The sequence below is a fragment of the Notamacropus eugenii genome, chromosome 6, assembly GCF_028372415.1.
Source record: "Notamacropus eugenii isolate mMacEug1 chromosome 6, mMacEug1.pri_v2, whole genome shotgun sequence".
Classification (NCBI taxonomy): Eukaryota; Metazoa; Chordata; class Mammalia; order Diprotodontia; family Macropodidae; genus Notamacropus; species Notamacropus eugenii.
Window position 1 is genome coordinate 374,154,122 of NC_092877.1, and position 19,255 is coordinate 374,173,376.

The 19,255-nt window shown below is 37.4% G+C and overlaps 1 pseudogene; it reads left to right on the forward strand.

The window, feature by feature from the left end:
- Positions 1-14,140: 14,140 nt before the first annotated feature.
- Positions 14,141-15,062, forward strand: LOC140511824 (olfactory receptor 5AC1-like; annotated as a pseudogene).
- The last annotated feature ends 4,193 nt before the right edge of the window (positions 15,063-19,255 follow it).

Sequence of the window (19,255 nt, forward strand, 5' to 3'; positions counted from 1 at the left end):
ATTCCTTAGTCTTCTTGGCTGTATTTTGACCCAGGTTGTGACCACTTAAGGTTGATGTTCCCCAGGGCTTTGTTCTGAGACCTCTTCTATTTTTCCTCTATATTATTTCACTTGGTGATTTTATCAGCTCCCATAGATTCAATTATCATCTCTGTGCTGATGATTTTGAAATTTCCTTATCCAATCCTTACCTCTTTTGAACTTCAGGCTTGCATTTCCAGCTACCTATTAGACATATCAAACTAAATATATATAGCAGTAAGCTACGTATCCAGGATGATACATCCAGGTTAGCCTTCCAGCACAGGTTCTTAGATCTACTTTTGTAAAAGGAATGCAACTTTTGAGGGATCAGCAATCTTTTTTAATCTTATATACCAACAGAGAAAATACAAGCAGAGAAATAAAGACCAACATACAGGGCTCCCAACTGTCTGACCATAATCAATACATATATCACAGGTAAACAGACAGAATTATCTGACCATTACATACATTAAGAGAGAGAAGCACTAACACCTAAGTTTTCAAAGCAGCTGAGGTGCTTAAACAGCTACCCAAAGTCTCATCTGGCACATGAACCTTCTTCCAAGACCACAAAACAAAACCTGACCTCAGAATATATATACACTTTTCAGAGCTGGAGGGCAGGACCCTTCTGACCAAGTGTGGGCCTCCCTACGCAGCAAATCTCACCTAATCAAGCAACTCTCATTGACATTACAATGCCTTATAGATATCTTAACTCAAAATATCTAAACTGAATTCATCTCAAAACCTGTAAGGATCACCAAATTCCCAATCACCCAAGGCTGGCCACCTCATTCTTGACTACTTACTCCCTTTCACTCCCTTGCCAAAATCTAATATGTTGACAAGTTTTGTTGATGCTACATTCATAATTTGTCTTGTGTGTATCTCCTTCTCGCCTCTAACACTGCCACTGTTCTGGGAAAAGACGTTATCACTTCACCTCTGGACTATCGCAGTAGCCTCCTGGTTGATCTGCCTGCCACAAATCCATTCCAGTCCATCTTCCATCAGCTGTCAAAGTAATCTTCCTAAAGTGCAAGTCTAATCACATCATCTCTCTACTTAGTAAATGCTAGAGGCTCCTATCATCTCTAGGATCAAATATAAATATCTTTTTTTCATTTTTCAAAGCTCTTCATAACATATTCCCCCATACATTTCCATTTGTCTTAAACTTTACACCACTCCCCTCCCCCCCCCCCCCACACACACATACATACTCTGTTTCTGTCCTTTGAATAAGACTATTCTTTTCTGGATTCCAAGCATTTTCAGTGGACATCCCCATTAATAGGATACTTTCCCTCCTCATCTTCATTTCCTGGTTTCTCTGGCTTCCTTCAACAACATCAAATCCTGCTTTTTACACAAACCTTGTTTGTGCACAGTTGTCTTCATGTTCTGTCCACCATTAGATTGTGAACTTCTCAAGGGCAGAGATTATCCATTACACTTATTTGTATCCCTAGTACTTAGTACAGTGCCTGACACAAAGTAGATGTTTAATAAGTTTTCATTGACTGACATTTCATGGGGCACTTGGTTGTTTCATCTAATAATAGCACCACAGACTTAATAGAAACAACTACAGAGGGCATCTATTCAAATACCCTCATATTACAGGTGAGGAACTTGAAGCATATGGAGGAGGGTGGGTTAAAGTTAAAATAGGTAATAAATGATAGTGGGATTTGAACTCCGATTCTCTGACCCCAGATCTAATTCTTTTTCTGCTTTGCCACAAGACCTTTTAATCCTTATGAAAAGCTTAGAGAAGAGAAACATGATGAAGATAATGGAGGCTTTTGCAGAATAAAGGATGAGCAAGTAGAGAAAATCTACCAAGAATTTCTTTTTTTTGTAAACTTTTAAATTTATTTTAAACTTAAATAGAAAATGAGAAAATAATTTTTTTGAATAGATGTTAAAATTTATTTTAAACTTAAATAGAAAATGAGAAAAGAAAAAAAAGAAAATGAAAAATGAAAAAAATGAAAAAAAAACATTGCCATGGACATAGCATGGTTGTTGTCCTTAGTTGGTTGTGGTCCTTCATCTTCTAAGAGGACCACAATGACATCATCATTGTGAAGTGAAATTTCCGTGTGTCCAACTGGGGCTGATCAAACCAATATGAGCTCAGAATGCTCTACCACAAGTTGGGCACAGAGAGTCCATTTGAATATTTCGGGGGGATATCCCAAATTTGTGCATCCTGCATTTAGTTTGTGCTGTGTGAATTCTGCTTTGCTCAAAGAGTACATCACCTTTTCTTATGTGGGCATGCCATGCTGAACAGTCCTGTGCCAGTGTCTCTCATGTTGCACAAATCCAAAGTTCTTGAGAAAGACCTTGAGAGTGTCCTTGTATTGTTTCTTCTGGTCACCATGTGATCACCTGCCCCATGCAAGTTCTCCATAAAATAGTCTTTTTGGCAATCACACATTTTACATTCGAACAACATGGTCAGCCCATTGGAGTTGTGCTCTCTCAAGCATAGTTTGAATACTTGGCAGTTCTGCTAGAGCAATGACTTCAGTGTCTGGAACCTTATCATGCCAGATGAGCCTCAGAATCTTCCTAAGACAGTTCAAGTGGAAGCAATTCAGTTTCCTGGCATGGCACTTGTAGACTGTTCATGTTTCACAAGCATATAACAATGACGCCAGCACATTGGCTCTGCAGACCTTCAGTTTGGTAGTCAGTCTAATACCTCTTCTCTCCCAAACCTTTCTTAGGAGCTTCCCAAACACGGAACTAGCTCTGGCAATGCGTGATCAACCTAATTGTCAAGGTGTACATCCTGGAAAGTACACTCCCAAGGTAAGTGAACTTATCCACAGCATTCAACACTTCTCTATTTGTTGTAACTGATGGTTCCACATATGGCTGATGGAGGACCTGTGGTTCTTTGGTATTAATTATTAGGTCAAAATCAGCACAGGTAGCAGAGAATTGATCCATAATTTGTTGTATCTCAGCTTCAGAGGCTACATTGAATGTGTAATCATCTGCAAACAGAAAATCATACACCAACACTCCCTCCACTTTGCTCTTGGCTTGTATCCCTTTCAAATTGAAGAACTTACCATCAGCACAGTAGTTGACTTTGATGCCGTGTTGATTCTCGTTGAAAGCATTTGTGAACATGGCTGAAAACATCATGCTAAAAAGCAAGGCAGCAAGCACACTGCCTTGTTCCACTCCATTCGTGACTGGGAAGGCACGAGAGCTTTGCCCATTATCCAGAACCTGGGCAAACATGCCATCATGAAATTGATGTACAAATTGATGAACTTTTCTAAGCAACCAAATTTTGACATAATTTTCCATAAAACCTCATGACTAACAGTGTCAAAGGCCTTTGCCAGATCCACAAATGTGTGTAGACCTCTGTTCTACTCATGTCATTTCTCCTGGAGTTGTCAGGCAGCAAACACCATATTGACTGTTCCTCAGGCTTTTCTGAAGCCACACTGGCTCTCAGGCATATGCCCATCTTCTAGGTGAAGGATCAGCTTAGTGAGGACTCTAGCAAGAATTTTGCCAGCAGTTACTTAGAGAGCAATCCCCTTGTGATTGTCACAGGACAATTTATTCCCTTTACCCTTATAGAGATGGACAATGGTGGCATCCTTGAAATCCTGGGGGATGACTTCCTCTTGTCATATAACCTGGAAAATTTCGGTCAGCTTTTGAATGAGCAATGGTCCCCCTACCTTGTAAATCTCAGCTGGAATAAAATCAGCACCAGGTGATTTGGCACATGAAAGGAGTCTGATTGCCCTCAAAACTTCTTCTTCAATTGGAAGTTCAGCCAAGGACAGATTGACTTCAACCTGAAGCAAATGGTCAATGGCCTCAGCATTGATTGATAATGGTCTGTTGAGAACACTATGGAAGTGTTCAGCCCATCTCTCTAGGATCATGTTCTTATCACTAATCAATGTGACTCCATCAGCACTGAGTAATTGTGATGCACCATAAGTTTTTGGTTCATAAATAGCTTTCAGGGAATCATAAAAGTGCTTTGAATTGTTGCTATCAGCATAAAACTGATTTTCATCTGCCTTTTTACTGAGCCAGGAATCCTGCATCTCTCCAATCTTTTCTTGTACTTTGCTTTTGATGGAATTAAATACTGCCTTCTTAGAGGTGGATGAACTATCCTGCTATTAGATAATCTATTAGATGCCAGTGCTTGCTGTGAGGGTACATCTATGAAGTTTTATTGCATTTAGGTAAATGGAAGACAGTGTCATTTATGAGAAGGTCGTGCAATGAAGTCTTCAGCAGTAAATGACCAATGCTGTTTCCAACTCCATTCCCTGCCAAGTCTGCTAGTCTGTGCCTACTCTAGCATTAAAATCACCCAGAATTAGAAGGTTTTCCTCTTTTGGCACATTAATGATAAGGGTCTCTAGGTCTTCATACAATTTTTCTTTGACTTCATCAGGGTTTGTCATGTTGGGAATATAGGCACTGATGATGGTGGCATGGTGTTTTCTGTGAGTAGCAATCACATTGTCATGAACCTGTCATTTTTGACAGGTGTACTCTTTTTGGCAGGAATACCAGCTTGCTGATTACATTAGTTTTGATTACAAAACCCACACCAACTTCATGACGCTCCCCTTCATTGCACCCACTCCAGAAAAAGGTGTATCCAGCTCCAACTTCAGTAAGCTGGCCTTCATTTGCCAACCTTGTTTCACTCAGGGCTGCCATTTGGATTCCATACCTGTTAAATTCTCTTGCAATAAGAGCAGTTCTTTCAGGTCTACTGGATTTTCTGTCAGCTATTACTGTGCACATGTCTCATGTGCCAATGGTGAGTGGAATCATCTTTGCAGATGATTTCCTACATTATTTTGTGTTTAGACCACATAATGGGATTCCTCACCTACCACAGTAATCAGGTCAGGGTTGGGTAAGCAGACAATGTTTACGGGACCTTTTCTAGCCCCTTTCCTCACACCAGGAGGTGAGCAGTGCAATTCCTTAAAGGCTGCTCAGACACCCAGTGGGCTGCCAAGTCCCACTGCTGCTTCCAGTGAGAAACAGCCCTATGACCTGGGCCAGCTGTGTGCAGGGTTGTGTCTACAGCTCCCAGTGTATCCGGACTGTCTGCTTCATCACTTGCCTGTTGTCACAGGAGTCTGAGGAACAATAATGAAGTGGTATGGGTGACATCTTTTGATTCCTGTGTAATTGGATTTAAGTGAGGCAGACTTAGACAAAGTCATCATCCTCACTCTTTACTCTTGATTCATCATAGTCCAGTGGCAGGACAAATTCAAGACAGCTGCAGATGGCTCAGGATGCAGTGGATGACCTTGGCCTCTTCAGTGTCTGACCAAGCTCTAAGTGTTCCATGTCACCTGTTTCATGTGTCTTCATGGCCGTTGAAACAAATTGTTCTCATCTGCCATTCCACCAGATAAAGTCTTCACATGCTTGGAGTAGACGTCCCCCTAACTCAAAACTGGTTTTGATAACCCTTGATTACCCTCAGCCTGGTTTGGCCCATCTTCTGAAACGATTTACCTGGGTGTAGCTGCTGAGCACGCTGCAGCTTCTTGGAGCCATAGGTGAGAATTAGGCAGAATAGGTGCACACCAGTGGTGGAAAGAGCCCTGAAAAGTGCTCGGCAGCCTTCACACCAAAGGTACTGGTCCTCCCTGAACACACCCTACACCTTATGTACACAGTAGAACAGACACAAAGAATTTCACAGGATACTCTAAACCAATAATAATTCAATGCAACAATTCTTTAATAGGCATGTCATATAGACAAAATGAGAGGCAGTATAACATAATGGATGCAAGGGTTGATCTTATAGTTAGAATTAAAGGTCTGGATTTAAGTTCTTTCTAGGTAAGTTATATTACATAAGTGGGGAAATCATTAAATGCTGAAATAATTATCTAAGAAATTAAGTTAGAGATAAATGGTTAACCTTCTTTGGTAAAGAGAGTGTTCCACATTAATTCTACTTATCAGTGAAATCACAGGTCTGAATTAAAAAGAAATGTGCAAATAGTTAAAGAAGACACAGGCAACATAAATGTATAAAAAACCCCAGCAACTCCCAATCATCCCTGTCTTCAAGGAGTTTACATTCTTAATACAAAGAAAAAAAACTGCAGAAATATATAATTGTCTCGTGGTTGGTTGGTTGGTTTGTTGTTGTTCTTTGTTCTAGAAGAGGGCCAAAGGACATCACTGTGCTAGAGTCAGGTTACAGTGTGTCTGATTGTGGCTGATCAGACCAATATAAGCTTGGAATGCTCTACCACAGGGTGGCACAAATAGCTCTTGTGACTATTTGGAGATGAATTCTTTAAATTTCTTCATCTTGCATTTCTCTTGAGCTATTTCCATTTGCCTTTGCTAATTGAGCACATCACATTTTCTGATGAGAGCACACCATGCCCAGTAGTTCTATGCCAGTGTCTCCCATGTTGCACAATCAATTACAAAGTTCTTGAGAGAGACCTTTAGAATGTTGTTTCTTCCGACCACTATGTGAGCACTTGCCCTGTGTGAGTTCTCCATAAAACAGTCTTTTTAGCAGGTGTACATTTTGCATTTGAGCCATGTGGCCAACTCGTGCAGACCTTTCTGCAATAGAATTGGAATGCTTGGTAGTTTAATTCGAGAAAGGATCTCAGTGTCTGGCATCTTATCCTGCCAGGTGATGTTCAGAATCTTCCTAAGACAATTAAAATGGAAGTGATTCAGTTTCCTGGCATGACACTGGTATACTAATTTCACAAGGACAGGTAAAGATAAATGACTTGTCTTTTGGTGAGATGGCACTAGGTAAAACTGGTTGGGGCTTACAACCTGAGTGATAACAACATTCCCTTTCAACCACCTAGCAACTTGGAAAACAAAACTGAAACTGAACAAGTTGAGTTTAGGTAGATACTAATTCAGTTATGAAAATCAATACAGCATGAAGTCAATTACATTGTAAAATGAATATAGTAGAAACCAGAGTTAGTATTAATTTTTAACTTTTGACAGATTCTTTTTGAGGGAAAGGGAAAAGAATTGTGCATAATGAAGAAATATAAATGGGTTATAATTTGTATGGGCAGAGGGAATTGTCCCACTGATGAAATCATCAATCTAATGAAGAATTCTGGTAAATTATATGTGCTGAATTGGAAAAAAAAAAAGAATTTGATACAGCAAGATAAATTAAAAGGACATTAAAATAATACAGTTAAAAGGTGAATAGAGATACTCAGTGGGAGCAGAAGAGGAGAAAATATTATAAAGTGAGTAAATACTCTAAAGAAAAACATTGCTGGACCTAGTAGTTGGATCTGGGGCAGAAGGTAGCACTGAAATAATAATATACTTTTTTTAGCCTGGGGGACTAACTGAACAATAGGTTCAATTTTCAAAGAAAATATTCATAGAAGGAAGCTAATGATACCCAGAAGTCTACATGGAAATTTTGTATTGTATTTAGAATACACCCTGATGACACATAGCCCAGTTTTCATCATTACAACTGGGTATACATTGGTTGATTTGATGACTGCCCACAATGGCCAGTACAGAATTTTGTCTTTATTCACTAGAGAATTTGTTAGTGGTACAGAGTGATTTTAAATATCACTTCCACAAAGAGATTTAGGAATGTATATAAATAAATACCATTTCCCTCAGATTTGTTATTAGCAGTGAGAATTCATGTAAAAACAATCACTACATCTTGCCATCTTAATTCTTGTACCTTCACCATTTCCAAAGGAAAGATAACCTTTATTTTAAGACTCTGAAATACCTTGAAGTACATTGGTAAGGATGCAACAGTCTTACAAATTTCCTTGTTATTTATATGAGATGTATCCACTGACAGAGTAGCAGTGGATAGCATATTTATGTAGCAACAAAACATCTAGAATAAAACTGAGAAAGTTACATCAACCATCTAGATGCTTTGCTTTCATGATTCCCAAATCTGAACTGACAGATCATCAAGATCACTGAGAATTCTTGTTTTTCAGCCAAAAGTTTTTGTATCATGTATACAGAGTTGTAACAGAGTTTGGGGGAAGGGGAGAGTTTTACTTTGGCTTACTAGAAGGAATAAAAGAAAATAAGAAAATCTAAATAATAATGCACATAGTGATTGCATCACTTCAGAGATCATTTCATAATCTGCACATTTTTTCTTGAAAAGTATTCAGGACAGATTGATTTACAAGTGAATTTTATCAAACATTTAAAGAACAGTTAAATCCAAGACTATATAAACTATTTGGGAAACTTGCCAAAGAAGGAGTACTAGCAAATTCTTTTTATGGTACAAATATTGTTCTGACACTTAAACCAGGAAAAGCCAAAAGAGAAAGAAAACTATAGACCAACTTTTCTAATGAATAGAGATGCATAAAATTTAAATAAGATATAAGGAAAAAGGAATACATCAACTTATCAAGAGAATCATACATTATGTTAGGGTAGAATTTATGCCAGGAATGCAGAGTTGGTTTAATATTAGGACAACCACTAGCATTATTGATCATATCAACAACAAAACTAACAGAATCCACATGATTATCTCAATAGATTCAGAAAAAGTTTTTGACCAAATGCAACGCTCATTCCTATTGAAAACACTGAAGAGTATAGAAACAAATGGAACTTTCCATAAAGTAGTAAGCAGCATCTACCTAAAACCTTCAGCAAACATTATATGCAATGGGGATAAGCTAGATGCATTTCCAGTAAGATCAGGGGTGAAACAAGGATGTCCATTATCATCATTATTATACAATATGGAACTAGAAATGCTAGTTGCAGCAATGAGAAGAAAAAGAAATTGAAGGAATTCGAATAGGCAAAGAAGAAACTAAGTTTGCCAATGATATGATCATGTACTTCGAGAATCCCAGAGAATCAAGCAAAAAATTACTTGAAATAATAAAAAACTTTGTTAAAGTTGCAGGTCACAAAATAAACCCACATAAATTATCTGCATTTCTATATATTACTAACAAAGTCCAACAGCAAGAGATAGAAAGAGAAATCACATGTAAAGCTACAGTAGATACCATAAAATAGCTAGGAGTCTACCTGCCAAAAGAAACCCAGGGACTATATGAACACAATTACAAAACACTTTTCACATGAATAAGGACAGATCTAAGTATGTAGAAAAACATCAGTTGCTGCTGGGTAGGCCTAGAGAATATAATACAAAATGAAATTCTACCTAAATTAATTTACTTATTCATTGCCATACCAATCAAACTTTCAGATAATTATTTTTCTAGAGGTAGAAAAATAATATCAAAATTCATATGGAAGAACAAAAGGTCCAGAATACCAAAGAAACTAATGAAAAGAAATGCTAGGGTGGGTGGCCTAGACCCACCAGATCTCAAATTGTGTTATAAGAAAGCAATTATCAAAATCACTTGATAGTGGCTAAGAAACAGAGGGGTAGAAGAGTAGAATAGGTTAGGTATTCCTAAGACACAGTGGTTAATGAATATAGCAATGACTGATAAACCAAGAACATCAACTTCTACAATACTCACTGTTGGACAAAAATTTCTGGGAAACTGTATAACGATGTGGTAGAAACTGGACGTAGACCAATGTCAAACACTGCATACAGGAATAAAGTCCAAATGGCTACATGATCTAGGTATAAAGATTGATACTATGATGAAACTAGTCTAGCAAGTAATAGTATATTTGTAAGATTTATGGAGAATTGAGAAATTTTTGACTAAACAAGAGACTGAAAGCATTATGAAAGGCAAAATGGATAAATTTGATTACATTAAATTGAAAAGCTTTTGCACAAACCAACCTGATACAACCAAGATTAGGAGGGAAGCAGAAAACTGGGAAAGAAGTTCTGCAAATGATGTCTGTGATAAATGCCTCATTTCTAAGATATATAGAGAACTGAGTCAAATATACAAGAATACAGGTCATTTCCCAACTAAAAACATGGTCAGAGGATATGAACACACAGTTTTCAGAGGAAGAAACTAAAACCATCTATAATCATATGAAAAAATGCTCTAAATCGCTATTGATCAGAGAGATGCAAATCCAAACAACTCTGAGTACCACATCACACCTTTGAGATTGGCTAACATGACAAAACAGGAAGATGATAAATGCTGGAGTAGATGTGGAAGAGTTGGGACACTAATTCATTGTTGGTGGAGTTGTGAGCTGATCCAACCATTCTGGAGAGCAATTTGGAACTATGCCCAAAGGGTGCAAACATGTGCATATCCTTTGAACCAGGAATATCACTTCTAGGACTGTATTCCAAAGAGGTCATAAAAATGGGAAAAGATCCCATATGTACAAAAATATTTATAGCAGCTCTCTTTGTGGTGGCCAAAAACTGAAAATCAAGAGGATGCCCATCAATTGGGGAAAGGCTGAACAAGTTATGGTATGTGAATGAAATGGAATATTTTTATGCTATAAGGAAGGATGAACCAGAAGACTTCAGAGGGGCCTGAAAAGATTTATATGAACTGATGCTGAGTGAAAAGGATAACACCAGGAAAACTTTGTACACAGCAACAAGCACAGTATGTGAGAAATTTTTCTGGTAGACTCAGTCCTTCATAGCAATGCAAAGATCTAAAAGAGTCCCAATGGACCCATTAGGGAAAATGCCTTTCACATCCAGAGAAAGAAGTATGGAAATGGACTGCAGAATGAAACAGACCATTTTCTTTTGTGCTGTGATTTCTTTTGTTTTATATTTTCTCCAGTTCATTTTAATTCTTTTATTCAACATGACTACAGTGAAACTGCATTTAATAGGAATGTATGCGTAGAACCTATATAAGATTGCAAACTATCTCAGGGAGGGAGGGGGAAAAGTGGAGAAGGGAGGAAAAAAGATCTAAGATATATGGAAGTGATTATAGAATATTGAAAACAAACTAATTATTAAAAAAGATAGTTTCGGGTTTTATAAATATATTTAGAATCCAACTCTCCAAAAATTCTGTCTAGTTTTCTTTTATCTTTTGAAACTATTCACCACATGATTTTCTGGTGATTTTTTCCCCTCTAAACCAATGATTATAGAACGACCAGGGCTTTAAAGACATTTGGTAAAATAATTAATAATTTGTTTTCAAAACTATTTGGTGAGGTAAAATTCAAAGCGTTTTTAAGCCAAATAAGGTGTGGTGATTGCTTGGATTAGTCTCCTAAATGATGTATATTTCTTTTTTGATTCCCCTTTAGCTTCTAATGCCATCCCTTCCTAAATTACTCTTCACTTACTTTCTATGTATCTTGTATTTAAGAAGTAATGTCCATGTTGTCTCCTCAATTAGAATGTGAGCTCCTTGAAGGAAAGGAAAGTGTTCTTGCCTCTTTTTTTGTGTCATCAGTGCTTATCATAGTTCTTGGCATATAGCAATGGCTTAATAATTTCTGGTTAATGTGACCTGATTTGTCTTCAGAACACAATTTGCTTGACTAACTCTGTTTCACAAATGTGAGTGAGTCGAATGGTATTCAGCTTTCATTGTTACAATTTTGAGGTTTCAGTTTGAGGTATGGTACAGCACTTTACATAATAGCTGTGTGTTGAATTGAATTGGAGGGAAGTAATTGTTTGACTTCATGAGGAGTAACTGAGAAGAATGGATCATATAAATAATCTACTTAATGTCTTTTGAGATTAGAAAATGATATCAATTAATTGAGTAATTAATTAACACATATTTATTAAGTTCTTGGTACATGCTGAATGAGCACCGTAAGAAGGAATACATTTGTAAGGAAGGAAGAATGAATACTGAATAGTTGCTTTCTTACATTGCTAATTGAATTCAATTTAAAAATATTTTTAAAGCACCTATCCCTATGACACTTATAGGCAGTGGGGGGGACATGACACAGAGACAGATAGATAATGCATAACACAAAATTTATAAATGCCTTAAAAATATATAAACAAAGAGCCAAGTAAGATCTGAGGGGTTTTCTATCTTGATGTATTTGACCTGGACCTTAAAGGATGGGTAGGAATCGAACGGGAAGAAGTAAGGAGCAATAGCAGAATAGCCAGAGCAGAAGCATGGCAGTAAAGAAGGAAAGAATGAAGAAGGAAGGATGAAGAAAGAAAGGAAAGAAGAAAGGGAAGAAATAGTGCAGGAAATGGAAGGAAATAAAAAAGGAAGGAAAGAAGAAAGGAAGGAAACAAAGAAATATGTAGGAAAGAAGGATATCAGGCAAGTAAGAAGGTAGGAAATAAGGTGGAAGGAAGTAAACAAACATTTTAATAAGTGCTTATCAGGTACAGTGCACTGTACTAAGCAATTTACATACTTTATTTCATTTGATCCTCATAATGACCCTAAGAAATTAATGCTGTTACTATTCCCATTTTGCAGTTGAGGGGATTGATTGAAACAAGTTTAACTATTTGCTAAGGGCCATCCAGCTAGTAAGTGTCTGAAGCCATATTCTAACTCAGATCTTCCTGACTCTAGGTCCAGGTCTCTATCCACTGTACCACCTGGTAGGATATGTGCAGAAAAAGCTGAATTCAGTTTTTGTTGAGCCATGGATTTTACAGAGGACTACTGTATAATGCATGTTTAGGAAGATGGATAGAAACAGACAGTAAAGGAACAGTCTCTTGAATTTGTACATTAGTTAGGATACAGTAAGGAGTTATTGAAGGCTTTTAAAGAGAAAAAAACATGATGATAAAACTGACCTATTACAGCATTTATCTCTGTCAAACTAATAGTGATCATAATTGATATATTTTGTATTGTACTTTAAATTTTCAAAGTCCTTTACATCTTGTCTCATTTTATCCTAACAACCCTATGGAATGAGTACAAAGTGAAAAGACGTCTAGAGGTACAAACAGGTATAGACATACACAAAATGTACACAGACATAGAATTAGGTAGACATAGACATAAATTACACATGAATAGTATGAACAGGGGTATAAAGCCAGAAAAAGTCATATGTAATGCACAGGCACATTCTAACGTTTCGAGTAGTTACCCTACATAAATTCCCACATATTTTGAGATGGCAAATGGTCACATATGAATCAGAATTGAACTCTTCTAAAATGTTTTCATGAAAAACATTCCTAGTTTTTTTTTTACAACCTATATTTATTCTCTAAAGATAAATATTAATGAAATATCATTTCTTTCCAAGTTTATGAAACTAATTTTTCCCTGACAGGGAAAATGATGGGGAACAGAACATTATCTATAGACATTCAGCTAGATCAGTCAGTGAATAAACAATTATTAAGTGACTACTATATGCCAGACATTGTACTAAGTACTGGGGATAGATATAAAAAAGATGCAAAAAGACAGTCCCTGCCCTTGAGGAGCTTACAATTAAGGAGGGAAAGGAGCAAACAAATATGCATAAACAAATTATGAACAGTACAAATAGAAAATAGTTAAAATAGATAAGACACTAGAATGAAGGGAGGTTAGGAAAACTAGGTAGAACACTGGATGGAACTTTGGAGTTGGAGTTGGGAAAACCTGATTATTAATCTTGCCTCAGAAAGAAGTTCTGTTACCACGGGCACGTCATTTGATTTCTCTCTGCTTCAGTTTCCTCATCTGTAAAATGGGAATAATATTGCCACTCACATATCAGGGTGGCTCTTGTTGTTTGGTATTCATTCTTGAAGACAGTGAGTAATATCGTAATGTGACATCTTGAAATCTGCACGTGAATCGCATTTAAGTGAGGCAGAATTGTGCAAAGTCATCAGCCAAGCACATCTTGAAGTGATGTTTGTGAAATGCTTTGTGAACCTTAAAACACAATGTAAAGGCTAGCTATCATTATCACTTAAATAATTTAATTCACTTTAATTTTCTCAACTCATACAACCAGGTTCAAAAGGGGTTGATATTGGTAAGATACACTTAATAAAGGAGATGGTCCCACTCTTAAATCATTCTAATCACAGTATATGCAGTATTTAATAGCATTTTATTTCAAGAATGAGAGCTACTTTTCATGACTATTGAAGAGCATACTTTTTATTTAAATCTCTTATTCTGGCAGTGGGTGTAATGCAGACATGATAGAGGAGAACAAGACATTGGTGACAGAGTTTGTTCTCACTGGACTTACAGATCTCTCTGAGGTTCAGATTTCTCTCTTCTTGGTGTTCTGAGTGATCTACCTCAAAACTATGGTGGGTAATATTGGGCTGGTTTTGCTTGTTTGGATGGACTCTCACCTTTACATGTCCATGTACGTACTTCTCAATAGTTTAGCTCTTTTAGATTCATTGACTTCCTCATCAGTTACCCCTAAGATGCTGGGGAATTTCTTAACTAAGAATAAAATTATATCCCTTTGTGAATGCATGGCTCAATTTTATTTTTTTGGTGCCAGTGTAACCACAGAATGATTCCTGTTGGCAGTGATGGCATATGAGCAATATGCACCCATATGCAACTCTCTCCTTTATCCAGTGAAGATGTCCAGTAGACTGTATTGTCTCCTGGTGATTGCTTCAAATGTAGTTGGCTTTCTTTATTCAGTGATTCATGTGGGTTTGGCTTTCAGACTGACCTTCTGCAAGTCAACTAGAATACATTGTTTGTATTATGAAATTTTATAGGTGTTTAAAATTCCTTGTACTGACTCATCTACTAAAACGCTGGTGGTTTTTATTTTCTCTGCATTTATTCAAACTTTCACTTTTATGATTATCATAATCTCTTATGCTCATGCCCTCTCTGCTATCATGTGGATTAAATCTGAAAAGGGAAGGAGCAAACCTGCTCAACATGCAGTGCCCATCTGCTGTCTGTGTCCTTATTCTATGGAACTCTTTTATTTATGTATGTGTGCCCTGGGTCTGGTGCTACTAAAGATCAGGTTGTAATGTATTCCCTATTTTACCCTATCATAATCCCCCTGTGAAACCATTTATCTACAGTCTGAGAAATAAAGAGATCCTTGTTTCCTTGAGAAAAGCAATAAAGAAATAGATGTTTTTTAAGTGTGGTCACAAACTTTTCATTTTTCAGTTTTTGTCCAAAGAAATTACAATATACCTTGGTTCATTCCCTTTATTGAGTTTTCATCCCTTCTTTGTGCTTCCTTTCGCTGATAAACTTCTGAAAAACATAACAAAAACTATAGACCCAATATTTTCATTTCCTCACAACCACGCCTGGTTTTGGTCCTCATCATTTCATGTAGGTCATGCAGCATGGAAGAGTTACTAAAGTAATGAAGATCAGAATTGAAGCCCTACTCTGACATAGACTGACAGGGCGAGCACAGTTGGTCTTCCTAGCAGTGGAGGAAGTTTTCTCATGGGAAGTTAGCTATTCAAGGGGCAGAGCCAAGATGGCAGAGTAGAAAGATGCATATACTCTAGCATTTCCTCCACAGCCCACAAAATACCTGTAAAAAATGACTCTCAACAATTCTAGAGCAGCAGAAGCCACAGAACAACAGAGTGAAAGAGATTTCTAGCCAAAGGTAACCTGGAAGGCTGACAGGAAAGGTCTATCCCACGGGACACTGAGTAGAGTGGATCCTAGTCCTGGCTGTTCGGCATGGGGAGTAATAGGACTGGAACAGGCCTCCAGGGCAGAACCCCCAACAGGGAGAGTCCCAAATCCCTCAACCCACAAACAACAAAGAAAACTTTAAAGGTCAGTGTGGGAGGGCTTTCCCAGCTGGACAATAGAGAAGTGGGGTCCCCTCAGCACTGGCCCGAGGTGGCAGCAGAGGCAGCAGTAGCAGGAGCAACAGCAGCAGCAGGCGGCAGGTGGCCACTGTGGCCACAGAAGCAGCTTGGGTCCATTGTCCAAGCAGCTAAGCTTAAAGCCTCTGGGGAAATTGAGCAGGGGATCTGAAGCTCAGCCCTGAATGGCGGCCCTGCTCCCACCCACAAACCCTGGGGGAATTGAGCAACTGATCTGAATATCAGCTCTGAGCATGGTCCTGGGGGAAGAAGGGGCACTACGACCCTCGTCTTGACAAAGGATTCATAAATCAAGTAAACTGACAGGGAAAATGCCCCCCAAAAGGGAAAAAATAAAACCATAGAAGGTTACTTTCTTGGTGAACAGGTATCTCTTTCCATCCTTTCAGATAAGGAAGAACAGTGCATACTGTCAGAGGAAGTTAAGGCTTCTGCCTCTGGTACCTTCAAAACGAATATGAAATGGGCTTAGGCCATAGAACAGCTTGAAAATTGAGTCAACAGCTTGCTAAAGGAAACCCAAAAAAATGCTGAGGAAAATAACACCTTGAAAAATAGGTTAACTTAATTGGAAAAAGAGGTCCAAAAAGTCAATGAGGAGGTGAATGCTTTAAAAAGCAGAATCAGCCAAATGGAAAAGGAGCTTCAAAAGCTCCCTGAAGAAAATCGTTCTTTAAAAATGAGAGTGGAGTTCAGGGAAGCTAATGACTATAAAATAAACCAAGAAGTTATAATACAAAACTAAAAGACTGAAAAAAATAGAAGATAATGTGAAACATCTCATTGCAAAAACAACTGACCTGGAAAAGAGATCTAGGAGAGACAATTTAAAAATTATGGGACTACCTGGAAGCCACAATCAAAAAAAGAGCCTAGACATTATCTTTCATGAAATTATCAAGGAAACCTTCCCTGATATTCTAGAACCAGAGGGCAAAATAAATATTGAAAGAATCCACTGGTCATCTGCTGAAAGAGACCTGAGAAGAGAAACTCCTAGGAATATTGTGGCCAAATTTCAGAGTTCTCAGGTCAAGGAGAAATTATTGCTAGTGGCTAGAAGGAAGCAATTTGAGTATTGCGGAAATACAATCAGGATAACACAGGATTTGGCAGCTTCTACATTAAGGGATCAAAGGGCTTAGAATATGATGTTCCAGAAGTTCACTATTCCCAAGAAATCACAGTTTTGGAATAAAAACCATCAGATGGTTTTTTACTAAACTCCTTTATTTTCATCAAAGAAATAAAGTATATCTATTGGGAATTACAAAATAGAAGGTGGCATTCCTGGCATCTGGCTTATGCTCTTTCTCATCCTGTCATCCATTGTCATTATTTTCTGAGACCACAAAATACAGTTTTTGTTTTGGTTCTTCATGAGACCTTAGGGTTTTTTTTTCCCTTGGTAAAGATACTGGAGTGGTTTGCCATTTCCTTCTTCAGCTCACTTTGTAGATAAGGAAACTGAGACAAGCAAGATTAAGTAACCTGCCCAGGGTGCCATAGCTATTAAGGGTCTGTGAGAAGATTTCTACTCAGGGACTCCTGAATCCAGGCCTAGTGCTCTATCCACTTAGCCACCTAACTGCCTCTGGTGACCACATGACATTAAATGTCCTCAAATCATCTTCTTTCTTTCTTCTACTCTTTCTCAGAGAAATGGTGAAGCAGATGGCTTTACCTGCACCCGGATTTCACCTCTATTCTTTTTCTCCATGACCTTGTTTCATCAAGGGACAAAGGAGGAGACACAATTCTCTTACATACCTCGTTAGAGAATGGAGGAAATAATGCTCATACTTGCATTACTCTCAGGGCTTGTCTGCCTGCCTGGCTGTTATGCTGGCTATCCTCTCTTCATCAGTTCCCATGATGTTCTTCACCTTTTACTCTTCCAGATGAATTTTGTTGTTTTTTTCTATTTCTATCAATTTTTTTGTAGTTTGGTATGGTGCTGAATAAGTAAATTATATTAGACAGATTTGTCATTTTTATTATATTGGCTCAGCCTACCCATGAGCAATTGATATTTTTTTAGTTATTTAGGTTCGACTTTGTGTGAATAGTGTTTTGTAGTTGCATTCATATAGTTCCTGGGTTTGTCTTGGAACATAGATTCCTAAATATTTTGCATTGCTTACAGTTATTTTAAATGGAATTTGTCCTATCTCTTGCTACCGGATATTTTTCAGTAATGTCTATGTGAGTTCATAGAGGAGTACCTTGTGTACATTGTGTTCTTTTGGACAATTTTGATTTATTTTCTACATCAAATTAATTTCTTTTTGTTTTCAGAACTTTATTCTTGAGAGTTATCCTTCTTGTGTCTAGTTCCCTTATTTTTATAAGGACTATTGTATTGGACTATTCAACCCCATTTATTCATTGTCTGAAACCAGTGAAATCTTCTCTCTAGAAACCTGGGATATATTTGAGTCTAGATTTCCTAGCTCTATTACTAATTTTATGACTGAGTGTCCACTTGTCTCCAACCTTTGACTATTTCTACTGTAGCAGTTCATTTCTCTTTATTGGTCAAAATAAGCTCCAGATTGTGATTCCCTTTGCTGTTCTCTTGGCTTTTTAAAATAATAAGATCATCATTAAACAAAGTATGGAACATGTGAGCAACAAAATGGTGGATTAGACTTTTTTTTCAATTTCTACAACCTCTGAATCCTCTCCCAAACAGATTTTTTTTTCCAAAAATACTCATTTACTTTTAGTTTTCCACATTCACCTCCGCAAGTTTTAAATTTTCTCCTCTCCGCTCCCCTGACACTTCCCTAAGGGGGCATGCAATCCTATATAGGTTCTATATATACATTCACATTCAATATATTTTCGCATTAGTCACGTTGTATAGAAGAATTAGAATGAATGTGAAGAACCGTGAAGAAAAAAAAGCAGAATAAGATAAAAAAAAAAAAAGAGAGCAAAAAGCATGCTTCAATCTGGATTCAGACTCCATATTTCTTTCTCTGGATGTGGATCGTATTTTTTTACAGTTTTTAATTTATTTATTTTTAATTTTCTACGTTCACTTCCATAAGTTTTAAATTTTCTCCCGTTCTCTCTCCCAAAGAGAGCATGCAATCTGATATGGGCTCTACATATATACTCCTATTAAACACGTTTTCACACTGTCATGTTGCATAGACTTATAATGAATGGAAGAAACCATAAGAAAGAAAAGAGATTAAACAAAATAAAACAAAAAACAAAATAGTCTGCTTTGCTCTGCATTCGGACACCATAGTTCTTTCTCTGGATGTGGATGGCATTTTTCAACATGAGTCTTTTGGAATTATTTTAGGGCCTTGCATTGCTGAGAAGTCTACCAAAATCAGTCATCACATACTGTGACTGTTTCTGTAAACAATGTTCTTCTGTTTCTGCTCACTTCACTCAGTGTCAGATCATATAAGTCTTTCCAGAATTTTCTGAATTCCACTTCTTCAG